The following is a 25,710-nucleotide window of genomic DNA, read 5'->3' as shown; positions in this document are numbered from 1 at the left end:
TAGACTGAGAAGCACCTAATTTAACTTGAGCTGATTTAAAATGCATCTTGGTGCATCTCACCTATTGTCTAATCCTTTTGTTTGAGATGTTCTACATTAGTCAGCCACTTCTGATTCATGTGCTAACAATCTCCCTTAAGGCAGGTAATTCAGAGACAATGTTCACGATGTGCAAAGTGGCACTCCAGTTCCCACAGAAAGAAGTCAGTAAACTTTAAATCCCAGAGCCCCTAAACTTATTTTGCATAAATTGCCCTCACAGGAGGGGAGCGGAGATCTGTTTATATGCATCTCCTGTATCAACTTAGAATTCAAATCAATTTTTCAGAACAGTGGGAATGCTGATTAGAAACAAATCACAGCAGAAAGCAAAGGCTGCAACCAATTTTGAGTACAAACAAAATGAAATGTGAATGACTTCACTTTAACCTCTATGTCCTACTTCAGTGTCTTTTCCATTAAAGGTTTCTTAGCACAACAATTAACAGAGTGGAGGTTTTGTTAAACAATGACCTCCTACAGATGGCATTTCTTTTCCTTTGGTAGTGAAGTTACACACGATAGCATTTACTCCTGTAATGAGAATAGGTTTTAAGCCTAGTAGCTGTTGATTTTGCCAAGACAACAAATGGGACCTTTATGATAATGAAAGTTAAGAATATCAATCTTTCCTCTATGATGCAGATTCTGTCCTCAGAAGATCCTGAGATAGTGTGCTGTTTCAAATTATGTAATACCATGCATAAAAAAGAGTTTGGATTCCTTTTTTTGAACTGAAGTACTTAGACAATCACATTCCTTTTGCCCAGAAATTCATACATTCGTATTCATAGCAGACAAAAAAACCTGTCATCACCTCAAGGTAAAAAGAGAACTATGAAACAATGGTACCAGTAAAATTTGTAAATATGTTAAAAGAGGACAAAATGTAGATTTCTCCATTGGTAGCTGTGGCAACTTATAAAATTAACAAATTATAAGGCTATCAAGGTTGACTTCCTACTTAAAAGATGGCATAAGCCATCAACATTCACAAAGTGGAATCTGGACACAGCTCCAATCTATGTTTAAACTGCTGTGTCAATCTTAGCAAGTCATCTTGGAAAAAATCCTAATGCTATGAAAGCAATGCAAAAAGAAAAAAAAAAAAAAAAAAAAAAAAAAAAAAAAAAAAAAAGATTATTTTAGAGTTTCTAGGATTCCAACAGATTTCAAACCAGATTAAAACCAGATTTTCCCCTGCCTAAATGGTAGGACGAGCTATTAAGTCATTATTCTCTTAGTGGTAGTCTGAATTGACCAAGTGCCTCCTCTGACCAGTGAAGCTTGTTATCTCCTCTTGGTAGGTTTCATTGCTAACGATGATCAGTAATTCATTCTAGCATGGCAAAATGTTTTCTAAAACTCCTTCATTCCAAACTAAAAGCGAAACCGTGAACATTGACATATGGCGTCTAAACTGAAATACTGAAATACCTGGAGATGGCAGTTTGGAAAGTTTCATGACATAAGCCCGTGGAGATTGAAACTAATAGTCAATGATTTCTGGCATCTACAGCGTCCCACAGCTGCACACACTGGAGAACTGCAATAGCTCCTGGCTCTGTAGCAAAATCCCTGAGGTTTTCAGCCCCCCAGTCATTCAAATGGAATCCTGTCACTGGGCTGAGAAACCTGAGCTCCTGGCAATCCACAGGTGAAGGAAGTTAATTGAGAGATAAGTCTTTCTCTCCTGATAAATCAGTGGTTTCAAAGCTGCTGAATAACCTTGCTTTGTTGGGAAAAAAACTTCCAATCAGCTCTAATCAAACAATCCCAGATTAAGTTAAGAAAAGCAATTTAATTGAAAGAAGGTGCAGGTAGAGCCCTGGGGGATTTGTGTAAATGCTGAAGGACACCTTAAAAAAAAGTGTATGCTGCTACAACCTGAATTTCTTTGTTGGGACAGTGTAGTAGTGAGGTATGAAAGAAAAATAATCTGTGTAGATTTTCCCATTTTTCCCTTGCATCCTATCCTGCAGATCGGAACAGTGCAGGCTGATCATCTGTTAATCAGTTGTTTAGGTGATTACTACCAGAGAACAAAAGAAATCATATGTGTGGAAAATAAGCCAGGCAGAGGTTCAAGAGAGATTAAACAACACATTTTCTTTCTCTCTTTATAGTAAAAGTCCACGTTAAAAAATAAAAATAAATAAATAATAATAAAAAAACCCACCACCTAAGGCCATTTCTCTTATTCAGGCTCCAGAGATATCTTTAAAAGAACGTGGTTGCATTTTTTTCTCTTTCTGTATTGAAGAAATTAATAAAAGATCAGCATCTAGGGCAAGAATGAGTTTGATACTGTTTTACTGATGGCAAACTCTAATTCAATCTTCAGGTAGTGACACCAGTCCGAAGTCCAGCTGCGTGGATCCGAAGGCAGGTAAGGGATTTAAGGCAATACAGTACACAAGACTGAAGGTGTTGCACATGAACTGACAGAGGTGGCAAAGCGCTTTCGGATGTGCTTAGAGGGTGGAACAGGCTGCCCAGAAAAGCTGGAGCTGCCCCGTCCCTGTAAGTGTTCGAGGCCAGGGCGGATGGAATTTTGAGCCACCTGGTCTAGTGGAAGAAGTCCCTGCCCACGGCCAGGGGATGATCTCCAAGGCCCTTTCCAACCGAGGCATTCTATGATTCCATGCAGTCCTGCAGGTGCCGGCGTTTGGATGGCTCTGGGAAAGAGGAGAGCTGGGGCTGGGGCTCCCCGTGGGGCCAGGGCCGCGGGCTGGCGGCGGGAGCGGCGCTGAGGGCCGGGCCCGGGCAGCTCCGGACGCCGTGAGGGGAGCGAGGGGCCTCTCGTCCCAGCAGCCCGCACCCGTGGCTGAGCGGGGAGGAGACCCCCACCCCCCGGTCACAGCGGCATTTCCTACAACCCTCGGAAAATCCCAGTGGGAAGCCCGACCCTGCCGATCCCGCCTCTCCCGGCAGCACGGCCGCTCCGCCGCGCCAAACCCAGCGGCGGCCGCACCCCGCCCGGCCCGGCCCTCAGCGCTCCTCCCGCTCCGCGGCGGGCACTCCGGAGCTGCTTTTCGCTCACGCTGGCGCCAGAGTTCCCCGTTTCCCAGCGGGCGCAGACGCCACCCGGGCCCGTTCCCGGCCCTTCCGGCCCCGTACGGGCCGTCCCGGCACGCTGGGGGTCCCCGGCGCTCCCTGGGCCGCCGGGCGGAACCGGGCACCGGCAGGACGGGGCTTCGCCTCGGGGGACTGCCCACGGCCTGGGGCTGTGGCCCGGCCCGGCCCGTGCCGTCCTGCCCAGGCCCCTGTGGGGAAGGAAGGCTGGTCTGCGCACACCGGGCACCTCAGTGGTGTCAGCGCAGCCAGCGCACCTGAATGTGCTCCTTGTTCCTTCCTGGCACTCCCTCCTACCAGACAGATTCCTGCAGTCAAAACATTTTGGTGCAAAGCAGCTCAGCAGCCTGAGCTGCAGGTGTGGGAATCACCGGCCCCAGTGTTTGGAAGGGTGCTGCGGTTTCTCACCGTGAAGGTCCTGTAGAGCTAATGCAGGCGTGGGGGGAAGGGGCTGGGAGATGCCACCCATAGTTTGGTGTTTTTTAGACACCACACTAACAAGGAGCAGGAGACAAAGTTGCTATAGCTTCATCTGTCATCAGCCCTTCAGTAAGAGATGATGTTATTCCCAGACCCCAGCTCCTTCCTTTTGCTGGTTAAACGGGTGACTCCTTAAGCTCACCTGGCACTGCTGCCAAACTAGGGTTTGTCACAAGCATCCTCTTCCAAAAACTGGGTATTATTTACTTCAGCAGTGCTGTTGAAGGGAGCCCTGCTGGCTAACGCTGCAGAAACACACTGGGGTGTTCAAAGCTCTGTGTTATTACAGGTGGTGAATGTATAGTACACTTCCTCATATTTAGGGGCTTGTAGGGGCTCATCTGAAACCCTCTGAGATTCTCCCCTTTCCTTTGATCAATTGGTTCTCCTAAATCTAAACTGCAAATGCTTGGGGAAAGGATATCCAAATGTACCTTTCTTATGTGTGGGTCATAAAAGAAAGGTGTGGCTAGCAGTAGGGTGAACATTTTGGAGATTTCTAAAACAAGGGAATTTTCTAAAACACCAGAACTTGCTTGTGACCATGTCCTAACCACTGCTAGGTTCATGACCTTGCCCCCAGATGGCACACATATCTGCCTCATGCCCTCTGTCCTGCTTCCTCCACCTCTAGTCCTGCTGCACCAACAGATGTATCCAAGAACAGAAGAGCTTGGAAGAGTGGCTGAAGCTACGGAGCAGCAAATCCTTATTCTGCTCACTCGCTGCTGTCTCTGGGATGGCAGAAGAGTGGGGTACCTGTGGCCACTAAAGGAGCTGCTCCCGAAATTACAGGCTCCTGCTCTTCCAGATTAGTCACTGCACATGCATGAGTGCAAACTAAACAGCCAGCAGTGAAAACACATATATTGCCCAGATGCAAGCAGGCATTTCTGGAGAGAACCTAGTGGATGTGGGAGACCAGAAGTGCAGCTCTTCCATGATTCACATCCCCACCAAGGAGGCAATTGTGTTCCAAAATACCCTATGTGAGGCTGCTGTAGAGTGCAACCTTCCATGCAGAAACTCACTTCTCCTTTGCTGTCTATATTGTGTGTTACTGAAAAAAATATGAGATTATAGAAGAACATCTGAGATGGTCTCTGAAAGCTGTGTCTCCTGATGCAGCCAAGTGGCAGTTCATGTATACAGTATTTCCCAGTGAATGTTGGTACATGCAGTTTCCCCTGTTCCACACTGACGTGATGCCGGGCATTTGGTCAACCAACAACTCTTCAGAGCCCTGTTAGAGCACAACACTTTGGCATGTCTTTGGAGCTGTCTGTACTGTGAAACATGACTTGTTTTGAACACAGAAGTTACCCTTTGTAATTGTGAGAAACTGTTCTAAAATAAATCTTGAATGTTCAGGCTTCATCATACACCAAGTGAAATACTATTTCAAGATGTTTTTGCCCATGCAAAGTTTTGAAAATAAAAAGCTGAGTATGTACCTTGGGTTTTGGTGTGTGGGCTTTTCTTTCTTTATCTTCTACAAAAATATGGATCTTCACGTCCCTATAGTATATTCCAGAGCTGTGTATACAGCTCATTTCTTTGATGCATGAATATCTCTGAGCTCCTCAGGTGAAAGCTGGGGACAAATGTATAATTAGCTGGATTGTAAGATTAACACCTACCCTTGTGATACCTACACTGTAGTCCTAATTCCAGTTGAAAGGTGAGGTTGAAATGTTTCTGTGATATCATAAATCTCCTTAGGCTTCAAGACTTTACTGGGATATACAGCAGTGCAGTATCTGGTATAGCACTTAGAGCTGTTACGTCTTTTATGTGAATCACCATATGGGTCCTTGAAAAATTAATTTTAAAATGTTTGATTTTAATTTAGCAGTTCTTTCAAGGTAGTACAGCCCCAGCAATCACTACTGTGTCCTTTGGGAAACAAGAGAAAAGGAAAAAAAAGAGAACATTTCTGGAATCACTTTCTTTTGCCCAACTTGGTATCAGCTGGCAGAAGCAATAAGAAGGGGCTGCAGGACTGCTCTCAGCTATTATTGTGCCTGGCTTGCTCTCAGCATGACTCACTGCAGACAATATATAACACCACTCGCAAGGGAAATGAACAGTAAATACTTGGCCCTGGAATTTTTTTTTAAATCTCTTCAATTTTTTTTTCTCTCTCTGATTTGTATCCCTTTATCCTCGCCCATGTGCTATATAAGCCTCTCAAATCTAATGTCCATAACACCACCCCCCACTGGTAGCAGCAAGCCCTTCCGCTGCTGTAGGGTTTACTTTGCAGAGGTTTACAAGGAGAGGCATTATTGAGAAACTGTATGCGTTAACCCAGTGGCACAGGGTTGCTCCAACACCTTCCCTCTGTTTTTTCTTTTCTTGGGGGAGGGGTGGCTGCTATTCCAGCTAAATGCATCTCTGGCTTTGCTGTAGCAGCCAGGCTAGCTTAGGAAGAAAACCTTGGGGCTAAACAGGCTAGGAGTGCAGCCAAGGGGGTCAGGAGACAGCTTTAAGGATTACACTACATAATTAAAGTCTGACTCTGAACATGCTTCCTGGTACCCTGTGTTCAAACATACAAACCTTTTTAGGTAATAATTCTTGGTCCTCATTTGTATCAGAGGGATTTGTAGGTTAAAGTTGCCATACAGGTAGTGAGTCAGGAATACAAATTATTCATCTAGACTATAAAAAAGCAACACCTTCCTAAACCTGCCCTGGCCAGTGAGAACTGACGGTAAAAAATAAATAGATGAGCATGCATGTGTTTTCTTAGTTTGTTTTTGTGCAATGCCCTCTGGGTGCAGGTGATGTCATTCTGCAGCAACTTTCTAGATTGAACATGAGGATTCTTTTCCTGAAGTGCTCTGTGATCAGAACGGGGCCAGAACATTATTTTACTGGATAAAACCTGAGACACTGAAGACCCACATTCAAGCTTATATTGTGCTAGCTTCAAGGAAGACCGTTTTACCTTCAAATATTTCTAATCAGCTGGAGCCGAGACTATAATCTAGGTCCTCCATTATTCATATTCCAGGCTAGGGCTGCTGCCCCATCAGCCTACACAGTATGAGCACTTGCTCTCCAGCCATCCCCCATCCCAGATCAAAATGACTCCTAGAGACTCTTGTGTTTGCTAAAACAGCATATCCTGACATTTCAGGGAAATATTCTAACAAAGTCTATGCAAACTGCATTGATTTAGCATTCATTGTCTAAAAATAGGTCCTAGCAAGATGCTGGTACCAAAAAAGCTAGAAGCAATGGAAATGAGCAGAAAATACTGGACATACATATTGATAATATATAGTTGGAGCAAGCACTTGCTTGTCTAATGCTATGGTGCACAAATAGACAAAGAGTCAAGGCAGCATACACTCACTGATTGAAATACATAATCAAGTATGAACAAGGATAAATCACACTTCCACATCAAAGTTGTGAAAAATGTGTGTTGTATGTTTTGCCTGATTTTCTACCAGAATTATCAGTTTTCTATTTCAAGAGCAGTTGCAATAAGCCAGACTTCATCCTCCATATGATGATATATTTAAATTAGACCTGTTGGGGATTTTTTGGGGTTTTTTTTTTGAATGGCTTTTCTACTACTTTGGTTAAATTTCAGTGTGCTGTAAAGAGGTCCCTTGTCATATACATAACAAAATGGAAAGAAAGGCCAAATCATTAACTTACAATTACTGACAGAAATGCGAAGAATCTTGTCCTGTGTAATCAGGACTGCCTTGTAGTTTTGATGAAGCTCATGTTTGACTGAATCAGTGCCTAGTCTTTTCAACATATTCCTGTCTGGTGTACTGTCTAGTGTCTGCCTACTCCCAAGTACTTCCCATTCCTTAAAAATCTGTTGTTTACAACCATTTCCTTGTTCAGTCTTTGGAGAACAAAGGGGAAGAGAAAGGCTTTATTCCTTGGGTTAGGTCTAGATCACATATACAAAGGAGAAGAGAGATTCTGCTACACTTTATTCAATATGATGTTACAAGAAAACAACAGTTACAGCTGACAAACCATTACATCTTTCATAATACAGACAAATTACAAGGTGTAACAAATAATGCGACATTTATTTTACTGTACTGCTTACTATGCTGTTCTTCTGAAGTATATATATATTTAATTACATTAACATTGTTTTCATGTACCAGCCCTCCCCTTTTTTATTTGTTAAAAAAAGAACACCTCTTAGTGCACCATACAAAAATCTGCATGGAAGCTTGCAAGCAGGAATTTTGTATGCAGCACCACTGAAATGCATTTTGGGGGATGGGAATTATTAGTGCATCCTTTACTTTCAGATTTTTTGCTTATGTGAAAAATGCAAGGCAGTAACGTACAGTCACTCCACCTAAATGCTGGTAGGGGAGAGTATTGTTATGTTCAGTAATGAAACCTAATTCTGTTTATATGGGGTATCTGCATTTTGCTCCTTAGACTGTACAGCCTAAACCTTTTATATAACAAAGATTACAAACCCAGTAATATTCACAGATGAATATTTTATATATGAGCATATCAGAGCAACACACTTGGTTGTGTGCACTGACACAGGGGTGTATATGACCCACCAACTCACAAAGTATTTATTTATTTATCTTACCTTCTCTTCCCAGGAGTCTGAAGTGCAGAACTCCTACACACCAAAGAGAAAGCAAAACCCCCTGTGCCTCTGTCTACTGCAGATAGAATTTTCACTGTTGTACTGATGACTTGTCCTAAGCCATGGTTCTGATTAAAAGTAAGAGTGAGAATTAAAAGGACCCCATACAGTAATGTCATGCCAGAACTATTGGAGTGTCCTGTCTGGGGTGGTGCCTGCTGGGTGTGGATTAGAGTTGATCTGAACCCAGAAGGAGAGAGGACTGAGCAATCTCCAGCTGGTTGACTAGTAAATTTAGGTTCTGTGAACTTGATCTTGTAAGGACTCTTTACATCATGCAGACCATATCTATCACCATCTTCCTCATTTACTTAATATTAGATCCCATAGAGAGTCAGAACATGCCCTTCCAATTTTATCTGCCTCTAACCTGCTACCCTGTTGCTGCCCTCCCATCTTGCAGCAAAGCCATATTCTCTCAAGTATCACCAGGACAGATCTATTGGATCTAAAATGCAAGTTAAGCTGCTGCTAGCTACTGACTTTGGGCCCTGGAGAAACTGAGATTTGCTCAAAGACTATTGGTCACCGAAACCAACTTTTGACTTCAACAACGTGACAATGTTGACAATGTGAAACATCACCTTCCAGGCACTCACACAGCACGTCTGGAAGGCTGGGCTACTTGTCTCTTTGAAGAACTTTTGGGCAACTGATTTCAGAAGGATGAGAGAAAAAGAGAATTACACTACTGATCTTTGCTGAAGCTGTCTCAAAACCATTGATAGGGTTTAAACAGTCTATTCTGCAACACTGAGAAAAACTGTGGTGAAAACAGCTGGAGATGTGGGCAGCTGTCTGGGGGTCATTACTGATGGATCTCAGGCTAACCATGCAGGTAAGGGCTCTGCTGGAAGGGAGAAGAGGGAAATAAAGCTTTAGTGTCAACTGCTAGTTCCCTGGCCAAAGGAGTTTCTACTATCTAAAAAACCCTTGATATTTCTCAGCAGATTTGATGTTACAGAAGATTAATTTGCTGTGCTCATGTGAAAAGCACCATCCTGCTAAGCCTAGGTTGCCTTGGTGCCAGGAGAACATCCCCAGGGCTCAGAGCCTCCATGGGAGAGCAGCAAAACCAAGTCACCACAGGCAGTCAGGGTGCCTGGAAAGTAGGTGCAGAAGTAAGAGACCCTGGTCACTCCTTAATGATCAGTAGGTGAAATAACTTCATTACTGCTGAAGATTAAGTTGCTATTTAGAAACTTAGATATTTAAGAACTTTCATTCAAGCAATTAATTGAGTTTGAAGATTTTTGGATCAACTTTATTTCAGTGGTTGCTTTAAAGTGGGAATGGGGCAGAGAGGATAATCTCACACGCACATGTGTTCACACACATACACACACATACATACCTTAAGCAAACACTGTACGTGAGTCACTATGGATAGTAATGTGCTAGGCTTGTGGGAAAGCTGGGGAATTATTCTCTGTATTAAACCTTCAGATGGTTAGTTGAGCAGTGTAATTGCTTGCCTTCAAATTTAAGCTGTCAAGTAGAAGCATCTATGAAACTACCCTTATATTCCTAATCAAAATCTGTTACATTTTCAAAAATTCTTCAGATTTTGCAGCAAATTTGTTTTTCTAAAAATAGCTAATTTTAATCATCAAACTGCACACAATTTAAGTAGCAAAGATAATGTATAAAAGACGTTTCTATTACAAAAAAAAAAAAAGAAACATGAAACCCAAACAAACCACGTCTAAGGCAGTTTCAGTGTGTGATAAATTCAAAAGCTCAGTGGTCACTTTTCCCCTTATAAACACAGGGGAAGAACTGTAGTAAGTTCTAAATAGGATTGTGACTGAAAGTGGCTTTCAGATGGCTTTTAGCAGATCCTGAAACAGAGATGTCATTGGGGGAAATTGTCTTTTAATGGCTGTGCAAATATTGAGAATATTTCCACGGTTCAGTTCTTTGAAAGTGTAGACTCCTGTCCTAGTTCATTAAGAGATCTTTTGTAGCTACTTGTGCATTCAAGGATTTGCCTTATTGGGTGTCTTTTTCTTATTAAACACTGCTGGAGTTTAATAAGATGGCAGTAGCACAAATCCCTTTCCCCTCCTTTTAAGTACTGAAAGCTAACCAAAGTGTTACCACACTTCCTTAAAATGTAATTCAATGCATCCAGCAAGCAAAGGATGTCAAAATTATGCGTAGAATAAAATTGCCTAGCAAGTGCTTCTGTCCAAGCAGGACTATAACTCAACAGTGATTTTTGCACCATACCGTGCCCTCTCTGAATGCAGAGTTGTAAACAGGGCAGCTTTTTCACACCCCTGAACACAATGCTCTCCCCATCCAAAATGTAGCAGGGGCTCCTTTTTCTAAAATCACACACAAAACTTAATTTCTTGCAAAAAATTTTTCATTTGAATGATTCATTCAGAAAAGCTATCTAAAGACTAAGGATCATGTAGTGCCTTCCAATCAGCTCAGATTACCTATGGAAAATAACTCAAAAGGTGCTTTGGTGTGGAACAGCAAACAGTCTGGGATGACGAGAATTCTCCACCTTGCTTTGTACGTGGCTAAGTAACACAGTGAGATTTAATGGCTCGTTCAAAGGAAGATTTTCTGTACCTCAGTATCTGCCTTGAATTAAATAGAACAGTTTCATCATCTGTTTTCAAGAAAATATTCCAAAAAGTAACTAGTGTGAGGAAAAACATAGAGATGTTACCCAAGACCCATAAAAGAAAGATATATTCTTGAAGGGAATAAAACCATAAAGAATTCACTGTGTATCTGTCAGCTGCATACGTCTCATCATTTTTGCTTTGTCCTTCTCACAGGCCTATTTTGAAAACTGGCATGCTACATAGCCTAAGCAGAGTAACCAAATTTAGAGTACTGAAGTAAACATGCAATTATTGCCATGTTTTTAAATGGATATGAATGGTCTGAGGAGAGAATGAAAAAAAGAAATAACCCAACAACACCTGAGGAAGAGTGGCAAGGTGCTGCAATTGTCAGCTGATCAGACAAGTTGGGCTTGCCCTGGGAAGAAATAGTCTTCCCATTGGTTGCAAACTATGCACAACCCTCAAAGAAAACACAGTCCTTCATGCCACAGTTGGCTCTTTTTGTACAGTTGTTACTGAAGAAGTGTGAACACCAAATGTGTTGTCTGAAAGTATTTAAGACATTGCTGGTGAAAGCATAAAAATCCTTACAAAGATGCAGCACTGCAGTGGAAAATCAAACAAAATCAAACACAAAAGACTGAAAGAGTACATGCCATGTATCAGTAAGCAAAAGCTTAATCTTCACATAGTTCTCTGAAATCACAAGGTATTCAAATGCGTGCAAGGTTTTAAATAAATTGCAGGGAAAAACAGGGTCTTGCCAGCTTCAATTTTCTTTTGAATCCACCATAGAGACAGAAAGGAAACAGGCCGTGGTTCCTTCCTGGTGTCGGCCTCCTCATTAGGTTTTTGTTTCCTTCCTCCAACCTGGTAAATTTAATCCTGTAAGGAAACAATATAAATTATAATAAGCCTCATGAATTGCATTTCAAAATGCTGGTTTGTTTTCTTTTTTCACTTGGTAAAAGATAGGTCAGGCCAAAGCCAGTTATGAAGATGCCAGCTCAGAGTGAAGGGCAGACTTCCAAAGCATGTTTAGAACTGGAACCTCAGGAAAATGAACTTAAAACACCAATGTTTTCAGGGTGGTCACCAAAGTGAGATATATTAATCCATATTCATGTGTCTGTGCCCCAAGAGTTATCTTCCCAGGTGCCATTAAACTGACATTCTCCATGGAAATTATAGACAGCTGTAAACAGTCATCTCTTCTAAAGGTGGTCACACCCCCGAATGCAAAGGAAGCTTGCTAAAAATGCTGGCAGCACTTCAGGAGTTTACAAGCTTTTCTTGCCCCCTTTCTTTTTTGTCCCCTTTCTTCCTAGTGATCTCCTCTGTAAAAATGCTTGTAACTAGTTTTTGATAAGGTCTCCTTAGGTTTCCTTCCTGAGAGTTCTTTGGGTAACCCTGAGACAAATCACAAACATTTCTGCAAACATAACCAGGTTGTGCAGCTTCTCCGTGTGTCGTGTCTGAATGAATTCACCTTTATTTCAGTGTATTTCTATTACTAGGCAGAAAATTGAAAACTCTCCTTTCAAATATAAAAATAAACATTATCAATAGCTTTACTTATGTTGTCCTTCGCTCTACTGACATAGTAGCTCAAAGCAATGGCTGGACTTGCACAAAGGTATCCTGATGTTTTTGAGGTTTACACAAACCAGGAGGCAGGCCAAGAATGTGGGACATGAAAACAAAGTATCCAATAAATGCAAGAACCACCTGAAGGCTGAATGAAGGCTAGATGAACTGAAACCACTGAAAGGATTTTATAATTAACATTTGTAACTCTTAATAAATCTCCAAGTAGAATTCTATACCAAGTAATAAAGTGAGACTTTCTGAGAAATTCTGAATTGATATTTGTTAAATTCTCTGAGACTAGAACTACAGACCTGATACATTTTTAAAATGTCATTGCAGGAAGACAGTCAGATGTGAAGGAATTTCAACCCTTAATAAAAAGAATGCTGAAATATTCATTGAGTGTGGAACTGGTTTGTATTAGCATGTCCTGAAACTATTCAAATCAAACTGGATGCAGGTGCCAGTGAATCTAGTCTAGCCCTCATTTCAAAAGCAGGAGAAAAACAAGACTTCGGTTTTAAACTGCAGTTTCAAGCATAGCGTTTTAATTGTGGCTTACAACAAAACAACCCAATGTCTATGCAATATCTTAACTTCCACTATTTCTAAGGTTCCTGTCATGATTCTTGAGAGCTCTTCTTCTGTTCTTTAAGCACCAGGATACCTGAATTGGATTAACAAAAGCCTGTTCTTAAGCATCTTGGACCTCTTGGAGCTTGGTCTACCACCTCTAGAGTCCTTCTTGGGCTGTTTCCTAAATGCATCGGGACTTTGTGTGGACTGTCTATTCTACATGAAAGCCCCACTTTCCCCAAGGTCTAGAAGCTTGGCTGAAATGCCAATAAATCTTGTTTCAAGGAACACATTTGAGCTGATGCATTTAGTTTACCTTAAAAAGCTTAAAAAGAAAAGCAATGTTTAGAATGTGCAGAGATTCACAACTTCTCAGTGATGAAAGACCAGTGATAATATTCCCCAAATTCCAGATTTCCCTTCCTTCATGAGCACTTTTCAGGGGTGTTCTTTTGGGAGCTCCTTCTTGGAAAGAAGCAACTAAACTCCCAAAGCTCCTTCCAGCGCTGAGGTTGCATTTGCCCCCACTGCCACTTACACTCCAGTTGTGGAAAGGAGGCTTGCAATTTGGAAGCTACATCTGCCCAGATCCAGAATAGCTGGCCTGATTTCAGGCTAAGCCCAACTTACCAGAGTTCCAGAGACTGGCATAAACAGCAGGGACACCTGAGACAGGTACCAAAATTATAAGTAGAGAAGTGTCTCTGGATTAATGTTTTTCCAGTAGTTATCAAATTGCTCAGAGGGTCATTGCTCATTTGAGAATAACTGCAATTTAATTACACAGAATTTTCCTTTCTATCACTGGACAATTTCTAAATGAGGTATGTATCACATCTCTCCTAAGATTATGCTACAATTTCCAAGTAACAATATTACATTGTCTGGTTTCAAGTTTGGCTGTGTATGCAAAGGGCCCAAGCTTGTGGAATGGGGAATACTTTAATTAGAAGCTTTCATTAGAAGCTTAGCACTTCCAGAATCAAGCCCTAGAACATTAAGAGATTCTTTAGAAATTAATAAACCAAGAGCTACTACCATATAACACGTGGGGGGAAAAAAATCTTTGCACACTGGCAACTATTGCCATCACCAATGCAGACTGCAGGCAGAACACTAAGAAAGGGTAGCAGAGGTTACAGGTTTCCTGCTCTGGCTGTATAAGGCAGATCACAGTTTTAAGATCACAGCTCTGTCAGCTCCAGCTTTGCTGGATCCTGCCATGCCAGGACTGCAACTGGTTTCTTGTGAAGCTTAGAGACTGTGTATGGTGGACAACATCACCCTCCACCTTCTGTACAGGTTCAGATTTAAATTAGATCACTGGAAAAGAACACGTTTTGATGCCACATTTCACTAATGGTTCTGGGGAAAGCTACAAGACACAGTACAACTGGAACCAGGGAACAATATGGTGGTCTCAGTCTCTCTGCAGTGTTGAAATGTGCAACACACCTGGTTTGGGAAGCCAGCCCAAATGACAGACCCACTGCTCACACCAGTGCCAGAATGGGCAGGGTGTTCTGAGGCTGAACCCTCAGCTCTCCCTGCCAAGGTGTTTCACCTGTGTATGAAATCCTTACGTGACACAACAAGTGTGGTGGTTAGGAATAGATAATGTTTGCATTTGAATCCCTAATTCTCTGAATATGTATTGTCAATTCAAAAGTGGAGTCAACAGGTGAAGTCCCTTCCCCTGCCTCAGAGAGCTGTGATGGAGTGCCAGCTTTCTCTTATGCTGAACACAGATACATCACTTGTCATAGGAGTGCTGTAATCACTGTGCACTTCCTCTTCACATTTATTTTTGTTTAAGATGAGACATCAAATAGACAACTCTCCTAAACTGGAGAAAGAGGAGAGCATCTCTTTATCCACAGGAGAAAATCTCCGATAAAAAACCCAGAAAATTTTAGACTGGTGTGAACCAATCTTTCTATTAAAAAAGCATTGTTTCTTCAGTGTGGCTCTTGAATGGAAAAATCAGTTATTCACACAACAAAGAGCCAAGGCAGGGCCCGCTACACAGTATTGCCATTCAGGCCCCAGATGGCTTAGTATTCCATGTTTGTATTTTTAAAGATACATTTTAGAAACACCCTTGCTTAAAATTTATATATTTCCCTCATTATACAAATCCAAATTTTACCTGGTGACTTGGCAGATTATGCTTATGGCCTCTGGTCATAGCTTTGCTTTTAACATTGTAAATTGTTAAATGGAATATTTACAACTTGTGAGTTCCAAAGAGCAAAATAGGATTCTCTGGTATCTCCTTAAAAACCAAACCAAAACAACAAACCCCAAAAAACAAACAACAACAAACCCTGAAACACAACCGACTGCATTAAAAATGGACTTTTTCACCTCAGATCCTGATACTTCTGGTTTTCATGACATCTCTACTAAAACTAATAGCTTTGTACAAATAAGTTAATGATGTACTCGAAATATTAAGTGATCTACTCATTTCTATGTTTGTTACCTAGAGGTAACATCTGCCGCATACATTCTGTTTGTCCCAGACCCTGGATGGCATAGAGTGTTAATGCACCTTAAAAACAGCAGATGCCAACTTCAGAATGCAGTAGCTGTTGATGTAACAGTGGTTCTAGAAAGACATACCAAAGCTTGTAATTTAAACATTAATCATACTCTCAAGACATGAGGCAGAGGAAAGTGATTAAATTCCAAATATTTTTCTTTATTTTAATTAGTGAAAGAACGTCCTGTTCTGTAAAAATACCAGTTCAATACATGCTCCTTTTGGCAGCATCAGCATCCTTCTCTAGGTACTTTTAATTTCTGCATAAATTATCACACCGGGTGGAGCTGTGCTCCAGCAGAGTCTTTAGCATGCAAAGCACACTCAGAGTGCAGGTCTATTTATGTGGCAGCTGATGAAGCAGTATTATAAGAGTATTCCAGTTTTAAAATAAAAATGTGAGCTGACAACTGGAGATACTGTATTCTTTATGAGCTGAAACATGGAGGTATTTAATATCATCAACAATAGTACTCTTTCTGCTTCTCCCTCCACCACACATGCAGACACCACAGATACTGTTCATCTTCTCTGAAAAAAAAAAAGTATAGTACTAACAGATGATTTTCCCCACACCTTTTATTCCTACCTTTGTTAGAAAAATCATTTTAAAAAGCCAACCAAACATTACCAATACTATTTGCACTCAGATAATATCTACATGCAACTTGTTGCTATAAATATTAATTAATTGGATCACCAATACCCATAATGCAACTTTATTTTGACCTACATGCCCTATGAACTAGATATTTTTTGGATTCAATTTCCTTAAAACCAACTGTCAGCATCATGTGATGGAAGAGATGAAAAATGAAAATGAGCGTTCCTGCTGTGCAGGTGAGTGACCTGTGGGAGACAGCTCTGCCTGCTAGGATTTTTACACGTACCATCAGACACAGACCAATTGATTAGATCATCTTATACCTGCCACCGACTAGGCTCAAGAGACTAATTAGAGAGAGTACTGCCTGCGCAGGCACCCCATTGACACCTAATTTGCTCAGCCAAAGCCTTTGGGGAGAATGTATTATCTCTGCAGCTGCACTTCATGCATTTCTGATTTGAGGCATAAGCAAGGACTACTTCTTCACTCTTTTGAGCAAACTGAGTATATAAGCCCTTAAGTGCTAAATACAAGCAGACAAATTAAATCTGGCCAGCAGCCATAAATCCTTTTCCCCCTTCAAATATATATACACATATACATGCATACATGTTTTATTTTATATCTATGTCTATGATATATGTGCACAAATGCAAATGTACAAAAATGTGTACGTATGAGTCTGAATGTGTGTAGAAAGGATGGGTATATAAGGACATTTCTATAAATATATGCTTTAAAATATGCAATTGTCACACTGTATAGTGTGCTTTCCTTCACAGGGAAGTTTTACTTCTGTGAAATTTAAAAGAAATGCATTTGTTCTTATATATGAAAAATAAATGATCTGCAGTGTTGTTAGCTCAGGCTCAGAATTACCCCATGGACAAGGCTCAGTAGATTGATGCCTATAAAGTTGCTCTACGTATCTTCAGAGGTGCTAGTTCAAAGATTATTGCAATATACAGCCTAGCTTTGTTGGAAGCTTTTTTTCGATGGACTATACCTTATTTGTGGTTTCCTGAGGAATACTATTCACTAAGGCTAAATATAAGGTTACTTAAATTGCTTTCTGCTGGGCTTTAGTTTTATCTAGTTATCCATGCCCCAAAATACACAGGAGAGGCAAGACTTAAGGCTACCATTAAAAATTTATTCAGAAAAAAAGAAGAAGAAGGAAAAAAAAAAGAAAAAAAAGAGACACACTAGAAAAACTGGGATTTTTTGACAAACTGAGAAGGGTTTGAAGAGCATAATTTCAACTGTAGGCTGGTTAGTGATTCCTGAACTCAGAAGTCTTGTAACACATAGTGTTACACATAACATAGTGGATTTGCATCAGTTCTAAAATAGCACTGAAGCCAAGTATCTTCTTCCCTGTCATGTGTCTACAAAGCAGCTTTCAGAAGCTGAATTATTGCAATTTAATTTCAGTTTTTGTCAAAGCCCATACTGACAAGGTCAGTTTATAGTGTCAACTCAGGATCCTGCACCCCCTAACTAAAGAAGCAAAGAAACCATAGCAAAATATGTGCAAGTTATATGTGTGGCCAAAATATCAGGTGTAATCTCCTTTGCAAAACACACTATAAATGTGACTTCCAGTCCTGTTCTTAGGATGGGGTATAACTCAATACAGAGTAACTCAATATCCTCACCTTTCTCCCCTCACACAGGCCACATCTTTACCAATTCACTTTATATTTCTTTAGCTATTTAATATCATTTAATGTTTAAATTACACCTCTAGATTATCCTGGCAATTGCTGGCTACTACTCTTTCACAGATGTAGCACTGTACAGGATACTAGAACACTGTAATTGTAAGTGCTATGAGTATTTAGCAGTAAACCATATTTGACAAATAAGTAGCAGAGGATTAACTGGTTAATTTCTTTTGTTTTCTTCTGTTGTGTCTTAGTTACTGCATTGGTATTCTTATACACAAGGGATTTCCCAGACTCTATCTAAAGTGATGAAAATTGCTGTATATTCTTCTCCACATTTCTAACATAAAAATCATAATACAGATCCTTATGGATATATTGCTGTCTTACAAATTCCTCTCTCCACAAAGAATTTTTCACAGATTGACTCTGCCTCTAAGCAGAGCCCTGCAACTTGAAATAGATTTGTGTGTGGGAGTTGACTGCAGTTTCAGAGTGGGTGTGAAGGGATGACCCTAAAGGAAGTGAGTGCTAGACAAGGACTGTAGTAAGAAATAAAAAATCAGAATATTAATACAATTATATAAATTATAAAAATTAATAAATTATTTTATGAACGTACTTTAAATAAGTGACATAAACTTTGAAAGGCGAGATGCCTATAGCAATGTGGATATTGGGCTGGAAAACAGAAACCAAGATTTTTGCTTTGCTGCTGAATGTGACTGTAGGCAAGTCATTTCATCCCACTGAAACCTGTTTTGTAACAAGGGCCCTGGTTTATGTCCCAGCCTCTGGGTTTAGAGTGTCTCTAAAAATTAGTGGCCAGTTTTAGCTGGAGCAAATAGTTCAAATTATATAAATACAGTTAAATTTATCAAAAATGCAATCTTAGACCAGTTGCAACATTAAGTAGTACCTGAAATCTTTACTTGGACTGTGAGTTTTCCAAATTGTACCTTTATGCACAGTATGAGTTCAAAATGAAGGTCCTGCATCACCTGACTCTCTGAATGTGCACCTAATAGTCCAGTGTGGGAGGCTGATTCTGAAGAGCCAAGACTTACCCTTAAATTACACACCAGTTGCTAAGTAGCATATATGCATATCAATAATTGCAAACCAACCGGGGAAACTTTGCACACAGGTCTCCACAAAGTATTATAATGAATTCCTTCATAGTGTGTCTTGTGAAGAGAAAAAAAAAAAGAATACAAGTCTGAACTTCACTGTCATATATCTTATTCACAGTATTAATTTCCAATGTTATTTGATAATGTGATTGGTTTCACAGTTGATTTGCAGGTATACTTTTAACTTTTGAGTGGCTGTGGTAACTTCCAAATTAGTTTTCTACAAGTCTTTCAGCAAAAATTCTTTCCTGCCCTAGCTGCCCACAGCTGAAGTTTTTTCTTTGAGCTGAGAACAAAGTCCACAAAGCCCTTCACAATTACCATTTGAATAAGGCTTCACATGAAAAATGGCCAGGACTGAATCTACTGCACGTCTCCTAGTTTTTGAGAATAAAGCACAGCCCTCTGTGAGTGAGCTCTGGGAAAACTAGTACTTCAGAAGAAGATACTACAAAAATAGCAATGTTATTGAGCTTAATATAGTTTGCAAGCAAAGCCATGGAAACCTTATTAAAAACAAAAACACAAATTGAAGATTTTGGTACACATCAAGAACAGAAAAATATTAGTGCTAGTTTTTTGCAAGAATATACTTCTCAAACCTGACAAACAGCCAAATCCCTACAACTTCTTCTAACCTTTTTTCTATCTGATTAACATATGTTCTAAATCACTATATTTCTCACCCTGATAACTTGTAAAAAAGCCTGCCAAAGAGAAATCGACTGAATGTGAACTGGAGAAATGCTGTCTCCCAGATCTATAATGAGAGAACCTAAACCTACAATTTTTGCCAGTGTTTGACACAATGAGATCCTTATCTCAGTGGTAGCACCAGCTCTCATCTCTGAAACAGATAAGTAAATGGTGTGCCTGAACAAAATTTGTAGATACCTTAATTAAAATATTTGAAAGAAAAGCCTGTTACAGTTGTCTATAACAGAACTCAGAAAGGAAATACCTGTTGGAAGATGCTATAAAGGCCTTAATGCCTTGGTTAATAGGTTTGTTACTGGTTTGAACCCATCTCTCGAGAAAAGGAGCTTCAGAATGGTTGCTGAGAGATCTGCTCATTGCTAAATTTTCTTGCAGAGCTAAACAGTCAAGGGATGGGAGATTCAACTACAAGCAACTGCGTGTCAGTGAGCTCAGCTGTGGTACCCTTCTACCATGTCTCACCTTTGTGGAAGAGCCAGCTTAATAAATTCCCACTGCTGCAAACCTAATTTCTTGTTCCTGTCCTACCACTTATGCCCCCATCACTCATACTGTAAAATTTTCTGTGGAACTCTCTGTACACTGTATCATTAAAGGTATAAGAAGTGACATTTTAATGTAGAACTTCACAGTGAAGTGATCCAGTTAACATCAAACTTCCAACTAGCTTCATCACAGCTAATGGGATTGAAAACTGGTGAGGGTACAAGAAGGAACTACCTGGATAGAGCTAGATAGAAACTTATCACACTGTTCTTGTTTGCAAAGACAAAATGATGGAATAACATCCTTATTTTTCATCAGCTGCATTCCCCAGTGCATTACTAAGAACAAAACTTCATTCTAAAATCTGAAGCCACCTCCCAACTCACAAATGGCTAATTATTTTCAGGTATCCAGAAACACTGTGAAATCTGCCTTAGCCAGCCACTTAGGGGAGCAGACAGAAGTTGTCACATAATGACCTACTAATTAAAAAAGAAGAAAACCATACTCAAAAGATCTGGGAATACCCATAAGATAGCTTAATAAGGATAATCTCTGGTACATGTTTCAAGGGAGCAGCAAACAAGAGATGGCTGAGAGCCCATTACTCTGATTGGAAGTCCTTTGAATTTTTTTGGCTGGTTTTAATTTTTTTTAGCAGCAAAAATATGTTGGCCTGCCAACATGTCAAGGAGATGTTTAACAGTTTGTGAAGCCTGAAGTCATATTTAACCAAAATACAGAGAATTCACATGGGATAGAAAAGCATCTGATTCTTTATAGGTCACTATCTAGATTTGAATGAAGAATATGAGCCTAGAGTTTAGGGAAAGCAGACTAACTGTGTTCTCCAAATGAAACTTACTGACTACCAGTGTCAGGAATGATGTTTGCTGTTATTAACAGCGCTATTTATCAACTCAAACCTAAGCTTGCTTATTTATTTATTTATATTATCTGCAACACAACAGCTGACCAACTCAAAACCCAAAGGAGATGATGTGCTTGACCATCTCCTTCCACTCCTCCCCATCTCACATAGCAAGAAGTACTTATCTTCAGAGAACTTAATTAGAAATTTATTTCCCTGTTATGGCTTTTATCCTCAAAACAAAGTCTGCTGGACAAAATGACATGTGAAAGACTAAATTCCTGCAGATGACTCATTAGCATTTACCTCCTCCCAAAATTTAAGCCCTGCCTCATGCAAAAATTAAAGTATCTGCAGGTGCTTAAAAACAGGGCATTTTGTATACGTGTGATTGTTAATATTAGTCAAGTTACTTCTTGAAAACTAAGTAGTTTTGGAACAAATTTAATGCTGCTGGTTTAATCAGTGTAGAGTAGCTGTGGGATAGTCTAGAGATGGGTGTGGACCATTTTGCTCTAACAAAGATCCCTTGGAATTTAAAAATGCCTCTGCAAGGGATCACAACACTACAAACTACCTCAGACCCCACAGATAAATGCTAAGTATTAAGAAAACAAAGTGTGAATGTTTATCACTACCACAATCATTCTAGTAGCCTGCAAGTACCTACAGGCAGCTTGGAATTAAGTTACATAATTTTTTTTTTCCTTTGAGAAAACAGGGTGAGTGTTCAGGTGCAGAAGGAGGGAAAAAAGAGAGATAGGTAAATAAAAGAAAAAAAGCCCAACAATTTCTCACCTGCATTCTTATTTTCATTACTGTTCTTCCTAGAAAGTACTTTTCAAACCAGCAAGAATTTTTTAATCTGGAATGTGGAGTTATGAATGCCTTTGTTTTAGCTTGATGGAACAGATATTATTGCAGCTGCATTATGGATAGTAAAGATCCTTCTAGCTAAACACCATCTGATTATACATTCTCTTTGCTGCTGTGACTTTTGAGAGACTGAGTATCATGGCAAAGTGGTCATGTCAATTAAAATACATTTTTTAGGACAGCACTGCAACCCTTAAGTACATATAAATCAGACAGAAAGCAGACCTCACATACTGAAACAGAAGGATCTTTCCCATGATTGTAATATATTATATTAATGGCAAGTTTAAGTAATAGATGCATTTAAATTTTGAAATATATTTCCAAATATGATTATGTCTTAAGCTCTTAATCTATGTGTCCACCCACACCATGAATGCCATACAATGATATTTATTGACAGAGATATCAGGAAGTCTTTGCAGTTGACATTTTCAAGCCGCAGTTGTTTCCCAACCTGAGAGTTCTTAAGACTGGAATGGAACAGAGGAGGAAAAAAATATCCCAGTTTAGGAAATGCAATGGTGTCTTTATGAGATATTGCTTGTCTTCATACTCGTTCCCTAGAGGGCATGCTGATACTTGCTGAATACTGTTATGCAGTCCTTTCACCTATACAGCTCCCACTTGGGATTTTTGCTGAAAATCTGTGACATTAGAAATAGTTACTGGCAGCTTCAGGCCAGCTGCTGTCTTCCCTGCCAGTTCCATTTTTATATACAAAACCATATGGAGCACTGAAACAGAAATATTTCCCCAGTGCAGTCTCTGTGGCATTACATGGAAAAAATGTTCCAGAATTAGCACATCTGCAGAGCATCACTACAGCAATGAGGAGGATATTTTGTCTAGAACATAAGGAGATCACAAAGCAGTTCAGTGATTTTATATCTCAGAGTTCCAAATCTGGTTGGGGTAAGAAGCGTTTCCACGTATATGACAAAGATGTTCAGGTATTATGCATGGTTTGGGAAATCCAGCATGAGGTTCCTCTCATAGACTCAATTTTTAGAAACCAAGCAGGATCTACACTCTATGAAAACCATACCTCCTTCAGATATTACAGAGGCTTCCCCCTTCCTTCTTCTTTTTAAAAAAATTTACATGTTTTTAAAAACCAGTCTCACACACTAGAGAGGCTTGTGGCAGAAATAGTAGATGTCAAATCAGGTGCAACATACTGTGCATTTTGTGGTATGCAAAGACAGGGATCATGGTAAGATGGAGTACTAAAGGCTTTTCTTTCAAAAGTGCTATAAGTGTTGGTTTTCTTGTAACTGCAAGAAATATTTAAGCTTTTTTTTTTTTTTTTTTTGAACCTCCATTATAAAAGTAAGGTTTTGCATAGCTCATTTAAATAGTTTAAATGACACAAGGTTAAGAACAGGAAAGCCTTTCACCAAAGGTGGTTAGTCCTTTTCAAAGATTTCATATTATTTGAAGCTTACTTTCACTGCATTCTTTTACCTTGGCTGCTTCCCAAGTGGGTATAAGTTAATTAAATAGGATTTTGACCCTTTAACCTTCCCTATAAACTGCATCTTTCCCTAGCTCTATTTAAATAAATCAGATAAAAAACCAATCATAGCAGAATATGTATTTTTACAGCTGTGGAAAAAACAAACATGTCTATTAAGCTTATTTGTAAGTACTTAGTAGGCAAAGCAACAGCCAAGACTCATGGATGATTTTAATTAAAATAAATCTGGGTGGGCACATAAATTCATTTATGATGGTTTTTTCAAACTGAAACTTCTCTAGCACTACTGAATAGCACAGCACTATGGTAAGTTTTCATTTGTTTGTGGCAACTGAAGCTCAATTCACCTGATTAGCTTGTACTTGTGTTGAGTAATGTAAAGTGTAAATTGTATCTACAAAAAATATCAAAGATATGAGGCTGAAAATTGTTACAGGATAGAAGAGAAAGGAAGAGCAGAACAGATGGACAGATAACAATTATACAGAATGATATCCAGCACCTCTGTAACTGACAGTGCTCTGGCTTTAAATATTAAAAGGAGGTGAAAAAGATGCACCAGGAGAATGCTGAATTGCTCTCTACAAATAGATAGTGTGGCTTTCTGAATCTCGTTAGCCCTTTTCACCTTAAAGTACAGTGCTTCTGATTATTAGATCCTTCCAAAAAGCCTTTTAAGTTCATCCAGAAACAAAATGCAGTTTAGGTATGAAGAATGATAGCAGTTATGTATGGAGAAATGAGTAACTAGCTCACGTGTAAAGAATGAACAAAGAACTAAGCTGCCCCTTTGTGCCTAAGTAATGGGCTCAGGTCTCTGCATAGGCAGTAACAATGATGCTACTACTGGAGTCTGAGCATTGATCACATCTCTCACCTCCAGCAGGGACTTCTAAAACTGAGTCCATCACTCAAATAAATCCTCCAAAACGCAGGCCTTTAGTTTGACATATTAATTGCAATACCATCTAACTACCTCACTGGTGATTATGTTCAAATTTTGCAGCCATTGGGTGATAAATACATGCCTTTTCAAGGGTGCTAGTTTTTGATCCTTGACTGGGACACGTTTGCCCCTTTTCTGACACTTCTCTCAACCCATCCTTGCTGAATGAACAGCAGGAAGATGGCAACAACAATTATATCATGCATAAAAAGCCCCCACTGCAGCATGAGCAGAGACAGGCACAAGTGGGGAGGCAGATCTGTGGACCAACTCGCATTTTCCAAGGTTCAACTCATTTCCTCATTGTAAATGCTGGGGGTTCTTAATGGCATCATGCATCATGCTTTGTCCACCTTTGTCAAACTATGTTAGACCAGGGATGTTAGCATGCACAGGCTGTGATAACAAGGATTAACAGGAATAAAGTCTTCCATTTCTCACATTGCACAGGAGAGGATCATATACTCCCAACAGCAAGACTTCTCTGCTCCCCTTCATTATCCCCAAAACAAAGCTATCTAAAGAAATACGTAGCAGTAGAGAGTGTCCAAAGGAAACAAACAAACAAACAAAAAAGGCATTGGAAATTCTGGAAATTATAATAAATAGTTTAAAGGCATGTCAACAGCCTGTAACTCTCCCTCCTCAAACATTTTTATCCTGTCAAGTAATAACCTACAATAATGGTACTGTAAACTCAGAGAGATACATTCTTTGTGCTTTGAAAGGGCTTTGCATAGAGTTATTTTAATTATTTTCCTTCTAGAGTAAGTAGAGGATGAAAAAGATTTCTGAAATAAGAAATGTTATTGTTAACTCACTAATCACAGCTGAGGGACTTAGGGGCAGTCTGGTTCCTGAAATATCTTTGAGCTTATTTTACAGAATTGACTTTGTTGGTGGGATCCCTGTCACATGGATTTCAATGCAAGGCACCAAAACTTCCTTTATGCAGAAGTTCAGTGGACAACACTGGATGCTGAAATTATATCCTGGAAAATTCTACGTCACTAATACTTGAAACAGGGAATTTTTATTAATTTTAGGAAATTAATTTTTCATTTGTAAATGCCTATTTATGAGGTGATTGAGTTTTGAGTTAATCTGTAAATTACACGCTATATTATTTATTTTTCAAACATAAAATACATGTCCTTGCTGTTTTGAGAAGCTACTGACCCTTAAAAGTCAAAGCAAGGGCTTGATTTCTCTCCTTCGATTCTGGGGTGCCACAGATGAGAGGTTTATGAGCTTCCCTATTTTGCTTCTTGACATTCACCATGGTTATGGCTTGGGACCAACACTGTAGCTGGGGCCAACCTGGGTATCAGCACATAGGAAGAGCTGCTAAGGGGACCTTGGAAAAATGCTGGG

The 25,710-nt window shown here is 39.8% G+C and overlaps 1 protein-coding gene across 2 annotated transcripts in view; it reads right to left on the bottom strand.

Moving 5' to 3' along the window:
- CDK14 (cyclin dependent kinase 14) overlaps positions 1 to 25,710 on the bottom strand; it is a 338,755-nt gene that overhangs the window by 23,823 nt on the left and 289,222 nt on the right. The window contains exon 15 of one of the 2 annotated variants that reach the window (XM_083862877.1): positions 7,555 to 11,727. The exons of the other annotated variant lie outside the window; for it this stretch is intronic. The gene's annotated coding sequence lies outside the window, so the exon portion shown is untranslated. Of the gene's footprint in view, positions 1 to 7,554; positions 11,728 to 25,710 lie in introns of those variants that run through there. 2 annotated transcript variants of the gene reach the window in all.

Source organism: Zosterops lateralis (assembly GCF_965231275.1).
Source record: "Zosterops lateralis genome assembly, chromosome: 1".
Lineage (NCBI taxonomy): Eukaryota > Metazoa > Chordata > Aves > Passeriformes > Zosteropidae > Zosterops > Zosterops lateralis.
Note: the sequence above shows the minus strand (reverse complement) of the source record. Positions and strands in the feature narration are given on the sequence as shown.